General features: G+C 36.7%; 1 long non-coding RNA gene across 4 annotated transcripts in view; it reads left to right on the top strand.

Moving 5' to 3' along the window:
* The first annotated feature begins 2,537 nt into the window (after nt 1-2,537).
* LOC110908219 overlaps nt 2,538-15,322 on the top strand; it is a 29,704-nt gene continuing 16,919 nt past the window's right edge. Inside the window, exons 1-3 of one of the 4 annotated variants that reach the window (XR_004891232.1) lie at nt 2,538-2,782; nt 3,981-4,061; nt 10,598-10,675. This is a non-coding gene — a long non-coding RNA (uncharacterized LOC110908219). Of the gene's footprint in view, nt 2,783-3,980; nt 4,062-10,594; nt 10,676-15,322 lie in introns of all 4 variants that reach the window. The other 3 variants (XR_002574299.2, XR_004891231.1, XR_004891233.1) reach the window with 3 other exon arrangements.

The following is a 15,322-nucleotide window of genomic DNA, read 5'->3' as shown; positions in this document are numbered from 1 at the left end:
TTACCGCGGGGCGTGTGACGTACCAGGATCCAAGCCACCAATCACATTGAACTTCGCATAGTATAATTAAATAAAACTTTCATTTATTGACATTAAGTATTACAACGTTACAAACAATTCACAGTATACAGCGGAAGCATAAATCATTCGTTAAGTGTTTATAAACCATTAGTCTTGTGTTGCGATTCCATGTATCTCGACCCATGACCACTCCAGCTTCCCAGACAGCAAGTTCCAACAATATGCACCTAAAGGCCTGCAAGGCATGTAACAACGAGTCAACAACAAAGTTGAGCAAGTTCACAGTTGGTTGTTTAGTTTTAAAAGTTTGTTTTGAAAACCATAAGTTGTTTCGTAAACCACGAGTTAACCAGTATCCTTGTTTCCCAAACCGTATCCATAATCAGTGGGGGCTTCCCCATGTGAACCACTAGACCGTTACCATATCGACAACTGACGAAAGTAAGTTTTGCCCTAAGTCAATGTCTATCATCATTGACTGAGTGCCTAGATCCATTAGTACACGCCCGTCCTACCGGCACGGTGTGAGGCTTGTCAACCCTAATAGCGCTATTAACTAATGACCCGCTCGCCATTGGCCCGACGATTAAGTCGATATAAAAATGAGGGACTTCATGATAGAGTTTTGTCTAGTAAGTTTAAGGTTGTTGTCCTACCCAAGGAGGACGAACGTACGTATTCTACCCAAGGAGAATACGCAGGATTAATATTGGCATCCTACCCATGGAGGATGGAGGTACATATGCTACCCAAGGAGAATATGTAGGTTCCGTTTAGTTCTTTAACCCACTCCCAACCACCGGGAATCCCATGCCTTATAAAGAGTGTGAACTCACCTTAGATTTGCTCAGTTAGACTAAATGCTTGTTTACAGTTGATCAATCAAACCCTATCGTGGTTAACAGAGACAGTCAGTTTCATGAATTCACGATTCACGTATCTAGTCACACGTATTTCTTAAGTAGTAAACAACCAGACATATACATCACGTATGTTACACAAGCGTTCCCGTCATAGTACATTTACAATACAAGTTCACATAATGCATCATTACAAGTAATTTAGTTCACATGCAAGTACACACGTATCGGTTCATTCGCATCCTTTAACCATTTCCATATCATGTTCATGTTTCAATAAATCACCCGACCGATTAGTTTGTTATTCACATAACATATCATACGCACCACTCTTATGAAAAAATAATAATAATTAATCATGCAACACACGTATCCCTAACATATACCGTAACCGTAATATTTATTAGACATTTGGGCCTCGTGTAGCCCGGCCCACTACTGTATTTTAATTAAACTACCCGGCCCACTGATGTGCTTGTATTAAAGGTTGCAGTGTGACAACCGATAATTAACGGCTTCTAATTACGCAATTAACAAACATTTAAGGCGATAATGAATAGTGTTTAAGGCACAAGTTAACTTATTTAGGCTATTAGAATGCCTAGGAACGCTTATCTGACGTTAAAGTGCGTGTACGACGATTTTCGGAAAAACTGGGCAACGACAAACGATAACGAATGGATACCGTACAAAATACTGACCATACCGACAAAAGCGAAGTTTATACATATAACTTATACTTATGAATGCGGTTTTGTGAAAACATCATGCTTTCGAACGTCATGAAGCGCAAACGTGAATGAAAACGCGGTTGCGAGAAACGCACCGACAACGACACGGAAGCATCAGACACGCGTATTAACAAAAAAAAAACTGAAATATTTTGATATATTTAACTTCGTTTTCAAATTTTAGTATCCTAGTTGGAGACGGATCGAAAAACGACGGACGAGGCCTTTACGCGGTTTAACACGACTAATTGAACGAACGCGAACGTTGGTGATAATTCAATTAGAGCACTAGTGTAAGTTATTTGGATTCATCATATGCATTATCCTACTAACGTGCATTTAGTAATTCACGATTTTTGTAAAATCTTTTCAAGTTAATACGCATCTATATATTATAAAGATTATTAGAGCACGACCAACGAGCAATCAAATTATACGATACTTTAACGTGTTTATATTTTATTTTGGGATATATAAATATATATGCTCATAAGTATGTGTCATTATTTCATACTTAACCATGTATGTATACCTACGTACATATATATACACATGGGACTTCCACACATACATATATGATATAAATGTTTAGCAAAAAAAAAAAAAAAAATCCAATACTTACCATAATATTTAGTTAATATTTTATGGATTTTATCAACACACATTTAATAAATTAAACCAAAGTGCTCCCAAGGATGATACGAGCTTTTGTCATATAGAAGGTGACAACACAAGTTTAGAAATTTCAAGTCCACGTACCTATTTTTTTTTCTTCTTCTTTGATTGAACTATTTTAAATGTCATATTTGTTGAGTATGCCTTTGGGAGAAATAACTTCAACATTATGTTTTCTTGTCTGACCTTCCAAACGTGAGTACTAGAGATATTGCCAAATCAATAAAATAATGCAAGTTGGTACCTTTCACATCTATTCAAACCAATCAAAGATTTAGACTTTCTAACACATTTCAAAAACACCATACTTTTACTCCCTCTCTTCCTTATCTCTCTCGGCCAACCACACCCCCACACACTTACCCATTTTTATAAAGATAAATATCAAGACTCAAGCTCCAAGATCCAAGTTTTTTTGTGATTCAATCTTTGGTTTGAAGATTTAAGCTCAAGATCTCTTCTTTTCTAACTTTTCCTTCTCCTTGCTCGTTTTAAGTAAGTTTCATCTTTCAAATCTATTTCTTATGAGGTTAAAAAAAACCTTGTTTTGGTTTAAAAATGTTCACCCAAGTAGTGTGCTTGTCTAAGATTTGTTAAAGTATGAAAACTAACACTTTAAAATTTAAAAGACTTGACCTTCTTGAATTATTTGATGATATGCTATGTTTTTATTTCTATTTTTATTTTAAGTGGTTTTACATAACTCTTGTGTTATGGTTTTCTTAGAAATTGTGATTGAAAAAAAAAAAAAACTAGTTATGTAATAAATTTTTGAAGGCGTCCAACTAACGTGCGAGTATATAGATTTATTTTTTTTCTCTGCATAATTAGGAATATTTACACAAAAATGGTTGTATATAAATTGAAATATTTATTGGAGAATAAGTATTTTGAACACAAACAAATATATATATAAATATATGTATATGTATTGTCAAAGTTATTATTTAGTGAAACCACTAGTTATGAAAAAAAAAGTTTTACAACCTAATATATCTACTATTAATATATTTGTTGTAAATCTGTTGTGAAACCCCAGAATTTTGTTTGTATGACTTAAGGGATCACATGAATGACCACTACATGATATATAGATGTAGTCTACTAAAATAATTTAGTAAAAGTTATAAAATTCAAAGACCTATTATGTGTTCATATACATATTTTTAAAGTATATATAATTTTCATACAGTTGAGAAAGGTCCTATTATGGGGCTTCTACAAATATTTATTTGATATATGAATTTGTTCGAGTAACAAGATTTCCTTTTTATGCAAATATGGCATTTATTGGGAATATGTGTAGAAATATAACATATATTATCCTTTTACGTATATACAAGTAGTACTACTGTGTATATTTCCCTAAAATAAATAATTTTCAATATATTTATTATACATGGAGACAAGTTACCACTCGGGTTAAGGTATTTATATATCCTATAAACTCGAACACTGTTTCTATACGAGAATACAACAACGAGTGAGTTATATCATCTATATTTATATACATGTTTTATATAAATATACATTTTCAAGATAGTAAAGACGTATCACCAATGAGTCGTAGAGTCTAATGTTCGAAACACCACAGGTATTTCAATCAAGTCTAGCTAGTTGGGTGAATATTATACATGACCAACCTATATGTTAGGATATTTCCATTAGACTTTAAGGTAGTCTTTACTTGTAGTAGGTCACGACGAGGTTATTTCAAGCTGTGGGATTTGTTTATCTTTGTTTGATATATGGAGTATTATGCTTTGCCGATCAGGTGAGTTCATAACCCCCACTTTTTACAGTTTTACATTTTTTTATAATTGTTTTCGGGGGTGGAAAGACATGCAAGTTTTTGCAAAAGCCAACACTATTTTGATGAACGAAAACATATATTTATAAACCATGTTGCAAATGATTTTCAACGAACTTGAATGGTTTACGAACGATTTATACTAAACATACCGGTTTTACAAAACGTGCATGATTTTCATGACTAGTGACAGGAATGTCCTAGTTACTACGACGGAACTGGGTTGGCCTGCGTATGAAAAACGAGACAACTAAGTGAGATCATGTCCCCCTTTTCTTTCAACGTTTCGGTTTACAACTTTGGGGGGGAAATACATGTCAAACTTAGGTATGATTAAGTTATGGAATGAACTCTTAGATCATGTGAGCATAGGCTGTAACTGAGGTGCCATTAATTCTTTTGAGGACCAAGGAACAAAGGTTAGATCTAATGGGTACGGGCGAGCCCCACTCACGGTCCATGGGTGACCACTTAGAGTGTTGTTGTGTCACAGTCGAGGTTATTCGACACAGTCGAGGTGATTCACACAGTCGAGGTGATTCGACACAGTCGAGGTGATTCACGCAGTCGAGGTGATTCGACATAGTCGAGGTGATTCAACACTAAAAACCGTCTACACAGGTTGAGTACTTCCTATGTCGCCGCATACGTTAATGTCCTCGCGAAACATTAACGATCAACCTGTTCATAGACGCTTTACATACCCATTTACAACACTAAAACTTTCATATACTCATAAGATTCATTTGATGGAAACTCTCAAATACATGAATTACAAACTTTGGTAACGTTTTTCAAGTTATACCTAAGTAAGAGGAAGCGCTGATCCTGCTTACAAAGGTTCGTTTGGGCTCGGCCCATTCTCTCTCTCTTGCAATGCACAAAGACTCTTGTGGGCTAGACTCACAGCTTTTCTTATATCATGCCATGAAAATAATTTTACTATATTTTCTCAACAACTTTAAAACCGGTTATCAAAAAGATTTATTTTAAATCTTTTCAAAACAAACTATGAACTCGCTCAACTTTATGTTGACTTTTTCGCATGTTCTTTCTCAGGTTGCATTTTTAAAACTACGGAACGGTTGGAATAGGAGAACCCACGGGATTTCGAGTACTTAGCGGGCGTTTATTGTTTAGAAGTCTTAGCCTTTTGCTTCCGCTGTGCAATGAAGATACCAGTCCCGTCACGCCATGCTCTGATAATTCGTGGTGTGACAGATTGGTATCAGAGCTATAGGTTTCAGCGAATTAGGTTTCTGTAGAGATACCTAGGCTCTAACCTCACTATCCTCTGGGGACTTAGATTATTAAGACTCGAACACGTACAGAACGCCTAAGACTCGAATATGGGTTCCAACCGTTGCCAAGGACAATGAGTCAACTGTTTTGATTTTAAACATACACAAGTGTTGTGTTGACACACGTTACACGAAACAAGTAGACACAAAAATCAAAACTTTGAGAGTTTTGGATAACATGCATTTAGGACCTTTGGAAAACTTATGTATAAACTCATTAAAGGTCCTCACTTAGAAACCGTGACTAACAACTCGGGTAAGCGCCATTATATTATGTCTTCTATGCTATCTTACTTACCCGAGCAGGTAACCTACACGGAACAAAACTCTAGTGCAAACGAATACATGGAACTCAAATTATACGTCAACGGATGTCGGAGCACATCACATTCTACGCGAAACGAAACGTTAGTGCACAAGTATACATGAAACTTAAATTATACGTCAATGGACGTTAGAGTACATCACACATGACTTTCGAGGCAAGGCCTTGGGGAAAACGCAAATGGTCACGACAACAACGATGCTAGTTCCGTCAGCGGGAGAACAACAGCCGAAATGCAGTACTTTGCCACGCGATCCTGCAAACAACATGAATCTCGCTAAGGTACGGTAGAACAAGATTTTACAACAATCGGTACTTAGTATAAAGAGTCTCATAATTATTGGCGCTGCAAAAGAAGTCACATGTCTTCGCATTCCCCTACCTCATTAATGGCGATTATGCTATGTTCGACATTCCATGGTAATGTCACCTAACAACCGACCATCACATGAAATTCCAGGTAAAGTCCTTAAATTTCTTTTGTTGAAATTTCGACTTCTTGCATATAGTGAGTAGATTTTTGCATTTCTACTCCCCCCCCCCTAATGATCGTTGCACCACAAAAATTTTCTTTCATGATAGCGAACACTCATTTGCTTATTTCTTGACAAATTCGTACGCTACCCATGAATTGTTTGTTACGCATGTGGTTTCACTTCGAATGGTTGTTTTGTCAAAATCTCATATATTATTTCGCTATACTAAATCTTTGTATTGTATTCTAGACGACCCGTATTGTTGCAAACTGTTGACTCCTTGTTATCGAGTCAACGGATTTCTTGGAAAACTCATTTTCTTTTGATTTACATACATGGTTTTTTTGTTGTAACCATGTTGAAACTCTCTTGTCAACACATGCATTCATTATTGAAATGTGACTAAACCAAGTTCAATTGTTTGAACTTGCTCATGATATATATTCAATTCAAGGTCTAATATGATGGATTGAAGTCATCATATTCAACATAATCCTAACAAGCACTTCATTTGTTTTGAATCGTAATAGGCTTGTTTGGTCTTCGACTTCAGTGAATCGCTTCTTTGATACGATCACCTAGTGGTGGCGTTTTCACAAATTTGAAGCTTGTGCTAATCTCGTCTTCACACACCACGTACGGATTTAATTATTCATTTATTTATTTATTTATATTAAATCCGTTTTGCTGGCTATTCATATTAAAGCAGTCTTAATACAATCGTGTATTAAGACAATGGTACACAAGTTCATGTCATATTTCGGTGTACCTCTTAACGGTTCTTTCAGCATCGATCAAATATTTTGTTATATTTATTGCTCTTTCATTTTCGATCGAAAAACATTATTTATTTGTTTCCTTTTCAATCGAAAATCCTATGAGATTTGTTTGACACAAACGTTCAGATTTACTTCATTGAACCTTTCATCTAATTTCAAACACGGTGATATTTGTTCGGTCACCACTATTATTGAATTATTTCGATCACCACGACACCTTGTGGCGTCGGTATAAACTTGTAGCTTGGGCTAATCATTATCGAGCGTTTCATGCAAAACATAGGTGATATTTGTAGGATCACCGCTATCATTGAATTGTTTTATTCACTATGACACCTTTTGGCGTCGATATAAACTTGTAGCTTGTGCTAATCACGATCAGCCGTCTCATGCGAAACCATATATGCTTTTTGTTTGACATATCATTTAAGTAGTCTTAATGCAACTATGTATTAAGACGACGATACACCAGGTTCGGTTGTATTTCATTTCGGTGTATCCTGGCAGCTCAAAAATGTCAACACATTGATTTTATCTTATTCATTTATTGGTTCAACAGTTGACAAATCATTTCATGATTCTATCTATTTGAGCTTGTTGATTCAGGTTTCAATCATACAACAACCAACGCAAGTTTCCGTTGGTAGAAAAGTTCGATTGTTTCAAAATTTATTTGCATATTGTGAACGTTCATTTGGAAACTCTATCGGTCGAAATTCATCTTTTATTGAACCCCGTAAATTTGGTCGCATTGGTGATAGTATCATTATGCTTCATTCACTTGACATCGATTTCTGGAACAAACTCAGTTGAACCGTTGGGTTCTTATTGATGCAAAATGTCCTTATGTTCACGTAAATCCGAATAAGTTTTGATTCGATTACGCGGTCGTTCACTTTTGTAGTATTCGGACTTACCAGCGAAACGACACAACTTTGAGGAGATAACATAGTCTAAATTTCGAGGACGAAATTTCTGCAACAGGGGGAGAATGTGACAACCGATAATTAACGGCTTCTAATTACGCAATTAACAAACATTTAAGGCGATAATGAATAGTGTTTAAGGCACAAGTTAACTTATTTAGGTTATTAGAATGCCTAGGAACGCTTATCTGACGTTAAAGTGCGTGTACGACGATTTTCGGAAAAACTGGGCAACGACAAACGATAACGAATGGATACCGTACAAAATACTGACCATACTGACAAAAGCGAAGTTTATACATATAACTTATACTTATGAATGCGGTTTTGTGAAAACATCATGCTTTCGAACGTCATGAAGCGCAAACGTGAATGAAAACGCGGTTGCGGGAAACGCACCGACAACGACACGGAAGCATCAGACACGCGTATTAACAAAAAAAAACTGAAATATTTTGATATATTTAACTTCGTTTTCAAATTTTAGTATCCTAGTTGGAGACGGATCGAAAAACGGCGGACGAGGCCTTTACGCGGTTTAACACGACTAATTGAACGAACGCGAACATTGGTGATAATTCAATTAGAGCACTAGTGTAAGTTATTTGGATTCATCATATGCATTATCCTACTAACGTGCATTTAGTAATTCACGATTTTTGTAAAATCTTTTCAAGTTAATACGCATCTATATATTATAAAGATTATTAGAGCACGACCAACGAGCAATCAAATTATACGATACTTTAACGTGTTTATATTTTATTTTGGGATATATAAATATATATGCTCATAAGTATGTGTCATTATTTCATACTTAACCATGTATGTATACCTACGTACATATATATACACATGGGACTTCCACACATACATATATGATATAAATGTTTAGCAAAAAAAAAAAAAAAATCCAATACTTACCATAATATTTAGTTAATATTTTATGGATTTTATCAACACACATTTAATAAATTAAACCAAAGTGCTCCCAAGGATGATACGAGCTTTTGTCATATAGAAGGTGACAACACAAGTTTAGAAATTTCAAGTCCACGTACCTATTTTAACGAGCTGCATTTTTTTCTTCTTCTTTGATTGAACTATTTTAAATGTCATATTTGTTGAGTATGCCTTTGGGAGAAATAACTTCAACATTATGTTTTCTTGTCTGACCTTCCAAACGTGAGTACTAGAGATATTGCCAAATCAATAAAATAATGCAAGTTGGTAACTTTCACATCTATTCAAACCAATCAAAGATTTAGACTTTCTAACACATTTCAAAAACACCATACTTTTACTCCCTCTCTTCCTTATCTCTCTCGGCCAACCACACCCCCACACACTTACCCATTTTTATAAAGGTAAATATCAAGACTCAAGCTCCAAGATCCAAGTTTTTTTGTGATTCAATCTTTGGTTTGAAGATTTAAGTTCAAGATCTCTTCTTTTCTAACTTTTCCTTCTCCTTGCTCGTTTTAAGTAAGTTTCATCTTTCAAATCTATTTCTTATGAGGTTAAAAAAAACCTTGTTTTGGTTTAAAAATGTTCACCCAAGTAGTGTGCTTGTCTAAGATTTGTTAAAGTATGAAAACTAACACTTTAAAATTTAAAAGACTTGACCTTCTTGAATTATTTGATGATATGCTATGTTTTTATTTCTATTTTTATTTTAAGTGGTTTTACATAACTCTTGTGTTGTGGTTTTCTTAGAAATTGTGATTGAAAAAAAAAAAAACAAGTTATGTAATAAATTTTTGAAGGCGTCCAACTAACGTGCGAGTATATAGATTTATTTTTTTTCTCTGCATAATTAGGAATATTTACACAAAAATGGTTGTATATAAATTGAAATATTTATTGGAGAATAAGTATTTTGAACACAAACAAATATATATATAAATATATGTATATGTATTGTCAAAGTTATTATTTAGTGAAACCACTAGTTATGAAAAAAAAAGTTTTACAACCTAATATATCTACTATTAATATATTTGTTGTAAATCTGTTGTGAAACCCCAGAATTTTGTTTGTATGACTTAAGGGATTACATGAATGACCACTACATGATATATAGATGTAGTCTACTAAAATAATTTAGTAAAAGTTATAAAATTCAAAGACCTATTATGTGTTCATATACATATTTTTAAAGTATATATAATTTTCATACAGTTGAGAAAGGTCCTATTATGGGGTTTCTACAAATATTTATTTGATATATGACTTTGTTCGAGTAACAAGATTTCCTTTTTATGCAAATATGGCATTTATTGGGAATATGTGTAGAAATATAACATATATTATCATTTTACGTATATACAAGTAGTACTACTGTGTATATTTCCCTAAAATAAATAAATAAATAATTTTCAATATATTTATTATACATGGAGACAAGTTACCACTCGGGTTAAGGTATTTATATATCCTATAAACTCGAACACTGTTTCTATACGAGAATACAACGACGAGTGAGTTATATCATCTATATTTATATATATGTTTTATATAAATATACATTTTCAAGATAGTAAAGACATATCACCAATGAGTCGTAGAGTCTAATGTTCGAAACACCACAGGTATTTCAATCAAGTCTAGCTAGTTGGGTGAATATTATACATGACCAACCTATATGTTAGGATATTTCCATTAGACTTTAAGGTGGTGTTTACTTGTAGTAGGTCACGACGAGGTTATTTCAAGCTGTGGGATTTGTTTATCTTTGTTTGATATATGGAGTATTATGCTTTGCCGATCAGGTGAGTTCATAACCCCCACTTTTTACAGTTTTACATTTTTTTTATAATTGTTTTCGGGGGTGGAAAGACATGCAAGTTTTTGCAAAAGAAAACACTATTTTGATGAACGAAAACACATATTTATAAACCATGTTGCAAATGATTTTCAACGAACTTGAATGGTTTACGAACGATTTATACTAAACATACCGGTTTTACAAAACGTGCATGATTTTCATGACTAGTGACAGGAATGTCCTAGTTACTACAACGGAACTGGGTTGGCCTGCGTATGAAAAACGAGACAACTAAGTGAGATCATGTCCCCCTTTTCTTTCAACGTTTCGGTTTACAACTTTGGGGGGGAAATACATGTCAAACTTAGGTATGATTAAGTTATGGAATGAACTCTTAGATCATGTGAGCATAGGCTGTAACTGAGGTGCCATTAATTCTTTTGAGGACCAAGGAACAAAGGTTAGATCTAATGGGTACGGGCGAGCCCCACTCACGGTCCATGGGTGACCACTTAGAGTGTTGTTGTGTCACAGTCGAGGTTATTCGACACAGTCGAGGTGATTCACACAGTCGAGGTGATTCGACACAGTCGAGGTGATTCACGCAGTCGAGGTGATTCGACACAGTCGAGGTGATTCAACACTAAAAACCGTCTACACAGGTTGAGTACTTCCTATGTCGCCGCATACGTTAATGTCCCCGCGAAACATTAACGATCAACCTGTTCATAGACGCTTTACATACCCATTTACAACACTAAAACTTTCATATACTCATAAGATTCATTTGATGGAAACTCTCAAATACATGAATTACAAACTTTGGTAACGTTTTTCAAGTTATACCTAAGTAAGAGGAAGCGCTGATCCTGCTTACAAAGGTTCGTTTGGGCTCGGCCCATTCTCTCTCTCTTGCAATGCACAAAGACTCTTGTGGGCTAGACTCACAGCTTTTCTTATATCATGCCATGAAAATAATTTTACTATATTTTCTCAACAACTTTAAAACCGGTTATCAAAAAGATTTATTTTAAATCTTTTCAAAACAAACTATGAACTCGCTCAACTTTATGTTGACTTTTTCGCATGTTCTTTCTCAGGTTGCATTTTTAAAACTACGGAACGGTTGGAATAGGAGAACCCACGGGATTTCGAGTACTTAGCGGGCGTTTATTGTTTAGAAGTCTTAGCCTTTTGCTTCCGCTGTGCAATGAAGATACCAGTCCCGTCACGCCATGCTCTGATAATTCGGGGTGTGACATGCAGCCCCATTATCAGTAATCTAACCAACATTGTATGGCCCTTTAATTGCTGTTGCGCGGCCCATCATTCCCAGGCCTGACTGGGATTTGTGACTATGCCCACCCCGTGTATGAATCAGCTAAAAGTCCTATACCATTATAAAGGATGCGGCCCAAGTCTTACGGCCTGTTACATGTGCAGCCCGCTGCACAAATCCCGACCCAATGGACTTTGCATATTATAAGTTTCTCTTAACAACCCAAAATCAATCTAGGTTACCACACCCTACCAAACAATTATCATTTAGAACAAGTAACATAATCACCCACATGCTCATCAGCCTATTCCCAGAACATTAAATCCCTATCTAGTGCACGTTAATTAGTCGTGACGACTCCCTATAATCGATCACATGCCCACTGACACTTTCTCATGCAAACATGAACACAATGGCCCACCATATGAAGTGATCATTATCATTCAATATCTAAATTCCATGTATCAATCACAAAAGTTATAATCATATGTCTTTCCCACTAGGTTCTAATTTCAAGATCGTAGGGTTTCACAACAAAACAATTGATAAGATTTAATTCCTTTGAGTATTGTGACAACATTATAAGAAGGTGCACATGGTTGATGAGATCAAGATTACAAATGCACACATGGCCGCCATTTTCTATATTCAAAGTTACCAACCCTTAACAACCATTTAACCCGATTCTATTGGACCTTTAAGCCACTGTTATATCCAATTTAATTATGAACCACATATCACACAATTGCACATAAGATCACATATGATTGAATCGATCATATAATGTCTCAACTAAACATCATCATACAAAACAACTAACAATCACATAATCAACAAGGAGTATGGCGATTAAACTAACCGAAAGTTAATGCCTCGAAAGGGGGGGGGGGTTCTCTTCTGCGTACGTAAAAGATGGAGGAATAGGGTTTTGTTTGAATTGTGAAACCTTATACAAGATATACGTAATTAATGGGAAGGGAAGGTGGGCTCGATTTGGGTCTGAGATAAAACAAGGAACCAAATACAATTTATCATGTGAGCACACAATGGCCGGCCCAAGTTACTTATCTCTAATTTCCACTTGGGCTTTACTAAGCCCATGCGCAAGTGTGACCTAACTGGACATATATGTGCGCTCGGGTTGGGCTCAAGAAACTCGCGACCCGCAAGAGTCGAGTAATTCCGCGGCCCATATAAGTTAGTTTCCTGAATTTACTAAATTACATAATTAATCGCATCACGATTTCTTGTAACTATATACACATAACACTTAATAGTATTCAATTATAACTTTCAATTAATTTAAACATGTATTCGACAGCTATCGTTTAATAACAAAGTTCATATGGTATTCAAGTGAACTACCACATACAGTAAAGCATAAAACGATCAGTACAGAAAGGAATAGAGTTTGAAAATACGAGTTGTCACATCATCCCCAAGTTGAAAGAAATTTCGTCCCGAAATTTAGCACGTAGTTACTGAGGAAGCTAGTTAGGTTGTGTGGTTTCCTGGTTTTTCCTGGGGTGTCACATCCTTCCCCCGTTGGTTTGGAATTTCGTCCCGAAATTCCGCAGTAGCTTCAGCCTCAGTAGCGGTTTCGCTGTTCTCGAAAAACTGGGGATATCTGTGTTTCAATTGGTCTTCTCGTTCCCAGGTAAACTCTGGGCCACGACGGGAGTTCCAACGAACTCGAACAATAGGTATCCTGGTGTGTTTGAAAATCTTGACCTCCCGGTCCAAGATTTCCGCTGGTTTTTCAACAGATCGCAACTGATCGTTGATGGTGAGCTCCTTGAAAGGAACTGTGAGGGTTTCATCTGACAGACACTTCTTCAGATTCGACACATGGAATACGTTGTGAACTCCACTGAGTTCTTCGAGTAGATTCAACCTGTAGGCCACCTTGCCAATTCTCTTCGTGATTACAAAAGGTCCAACATATCGCGGGTTGAGTTTGCCTCGTTTACTAAAACGAACAACACCCTCCCAAGGTGATACTTTAACCAGTACTCGATCCCCAACCTGGAACTCGAGTGGTTTCCTGCGCTTATCAGCATAGCTTTTATGACGGTCACGAGTTGCCGCCATTTGTTGTCGTATCTGAGCAATCTTCTCTGTTGTGTCTACGACGAGCTCTGGGCCAGTGATTTGGCTGCTTCCACCTTCTGCCCAACAAAGAGGTAATCGGCACTTCCGTCCACACAATGCCTCGAACGGAGTAGGCTGGATGCTGGTGGGGTAACTGATGATATACGAAAACTCCACTAAAGGTAGATGCCGCTCCCAGCCGTTACAAAGTCGATTACACATGTTCGAAGCATGTCTTCAAGAGTTTGGATGGTGCGTTCAGTCTGCCCATCCGTCTGTGGATGATATGCTGTGCTCATGTCTAGACGTGAGCCAAAGGATTTGTGCATCGCTTGCCACAAATCAGATGCAAATCGTGGGTCGTGATCGGAGATAATGGAAGTTGGCACCCCGTGCCTAGCAACCACTTCTTTCAGATAGATAACTGCAAGTGTAGAAAACTTATCCATTTCCTTGATGGCTAGAAAGTGTGCTGGTTACGTGAGACAATCAACGATTATCCAGGTGATATTGTTTCCGCTTCAAGTTGTAAGTAGCCCAGTGATAAAATCCATGGTAGTCCGTTCTCGTTCCCATATGGGTGTTTCTAGTTGCTAATACTTCACCTTGACTTTCCCACAAGTCAAACATCTTTCCCATACCTAGCTAGGGGGGCCTTCATGCCCGATCACCAGTACAAGGTTTATAAATCCTAATGTCTCTCATCAAAACCCAGACGACTAGAATATCGAGGCCGGTGTGCTTTGCTCAACATAAATTTTCTGCAGTTACTGTATAATGAGATCCACACTCGTTCCATGAGGTGGTGAATATCGTCTGACCTGCCAAGGTTGCTTCTCCATGCCCCGCATGGGTTCAACTTGAAAATCCTCTTCCTTCAGTTCTCCAGTTTGAACAGGGCGAGTCGGATCAGGTAAGTTAGAGTCGATAGTGAGCTGCAAAGCTCGTGCACGTTCAAGTTTCATTGTTGTGATTATTCTAAAGTTCTCTCCAGCAATGTCATTAAGTGATTTAGCTCTGTCGAAGCCAAGGTATGCAGAAGGCCCTTGTGATCGGTCTAAATAACGAATCTGGTACCGTCCAAGTAATGCCTCCATCTAAAATCCCAAGACCACGTTTTTCGCCGCCAGTTGTGTGTCGTGCAGTTCCTCCTTCTAACTCCATCACGTAAGTCATCACTCTCTCGCGTTGCGTCGGTGTGTAACTGGGACTCTGATTCGGACCATCATAGTATACCACCAATTCACCCGCACCCTCGGGTAAAGGCGATGCTCAGTGCAT

This window comes from Helianthus annuus, chromosome 4 (genome assembly GCF_002127325.2).
Source record: "Helianthus annuus cultivar XRQ/B chromosome 4, HanXRQr2.0-SUNRISE, whole genome shotgun sequence".
In the NCBI taxonomy this organism is placed as follows: domain Eukaryota; kingdom Viridiplantae; phylum Streptophyta; class Magnoliopsida; order Asterales; family Asteraceae; genus Helianthus; species Helianthus annuus.
The sequence above is the reverse complement of the archived record's forward strand: the minus strand, read 5'-3'. Positions and strand labels throughout refer to the sequence as shown.